Raw genomic sequence first — 1,463 nt, 5'->3', positions numbered from 1 at the left:
GGAGGAAACCCGATAAGTTCCCATGCACTGAACTTTCCCACTGTCCACCCCAGCCACCCGAACCCTGCTCCTCCTCGCTCAGAAATGCGCTGCAGGGTTGAGGGCCCGAATTGTATTGGTGGAGAAGTCGTGACTGAGGGTCCTTCTAATTGCTCCCCTGTCTCATCCACTGGCTTTTGTTCTCAGAGTAAATAAGCATAAGTTAATCATCACCTCAAAGCATACATTCCAGCAGCCTCTGCGGCTTCATGCACCAGAAGAAATTTTGAATCTCTTTATTCGATGATGTGAGATTCTCAAAACAGGGAGACATTTAGAGAAAGGATTATTTTCAAGAAAGCACAAGAACATGTACAGATGCTTGAAAAGAAAAACTGTCATCTGCTACTAAAAGATTGCTCATTTTGTCAGCACATATAGTAAAATTAGAAAGACCTAGAGAATATTAGCTATGGCCTCTGTGCAAGGATCATATGAAAGTGTGTGAATTGTTCCATATTTATCTTTTTATTTCTCCTAGATGCTTTCAATCAATGGATTTATTGAGAAAACTATGCGCATTTCAATTATTTGTATTTATTGAGAGCTTACCATTTGCAGAGCACCATATTAAACACTTGGGAGAATTCAATATAACAATATAACAGACATACTCCATGACCACAGTGAGCGTACAGTCTAGAGGGGACTTAATTTAAGTAAGTTACAGATCTGTACATGAGTGCCTTTTGGTTGGGTTGGAGGATGAATAACGGGAGCAAGTCAGGGTGATGCAGAGGGAGTAGAGGAAAAGGATAAAGAAGGCTTAGGCAGGGAAGGCCTCTTGGAGGAGATGTGTCTTCAATAGGGCCTTGAAGGAGGAGAGAGTAATTGTCAGATACCAAGAGGGAGATATTTCAGGCCAGAGGCAGGATGTGGACAAGAGGTTACGTGAGATTAAGGTAGAATAAGTACATTGGCACTAATGGAACAAAGTGTGCAGACAGGGGTTTAGGTGAAGAGCAGGTAAGATGGGGCAAAGCGACTGAGCACTTTAAAGCCCAAGGTAAAGGAGCTTCTTTTTTTGCAGAAATGGAGGGACAACTACTGGAGGTTCTTGAACAATGGGGAAATATGGACTGAACGTTTTTATCGGAAAATGATCTGGGCAGCAAAGTGAAGTATAGACCAGAGTGGGGAGAGACAGGAGGAAGAGAGGTCAGTTAGAAGTCTGATACAGTTATCAAGAAGGGATAAGATAAATGCTTTTATTAACGCGGTAGCAGTTCAGATGGAGAGGAAATGACAGATTTTAGCTATGTCATGTTGAATGTGGAGGTTGAATGAGAGAGATCAATCAAGGATAACAACAAGGTTACGGGCTTGTGAGGTAGGAAGGATGATTGTGCTGACTACAGTGATAGGAAAATTGGGGGAGGACTAGGTTTCAGTGGGATGATAAGGAGTTCTGTTTTGGACAGGTT

At 42.3% G+C, this 1,463-nt stretch overlaps 1 non-coding gene across 1 annotated transcript; it reads left to right on the top strand.

The window, feature by feature from the left end:
• Nucleotides 1-395: 395 nt before the first annotated feature.
• LOC119921501 lies at nucleotides 396-503 on the top strand. The gene has a single exon (XR_005448537.1). It is a non-coding gene; the product is annotated as a U6 spliceosomal RNA (small nuclear RNA).
• The last annotated feature ends 960 nt before the right edge of the window (nucleotides 504-1,463 follow it).

The sequence above is a fragment of the Tachyglossus aculeatus genome, assembly GCF_015852505.1.
Source record: "Tachyglossus aculeatus isolate mTacAcu1 chromosome 12 unlocalized genomic scaffold, mTacAcu1.pri SUPER_6_unloc_2, whole genome shotgun sequence".
NCBI classification, from domain to species: Eukaryota; Metazoa; Chordata; class Mammalia; order Monotremata; family Tachyglossidae; genus Tachyglossus; species Tachyglossus aculeatus.
Note: the sequence above shows the minus strand (reverse complement) of the source record. Positions and strands in the feature narration are given on the sequence as shown.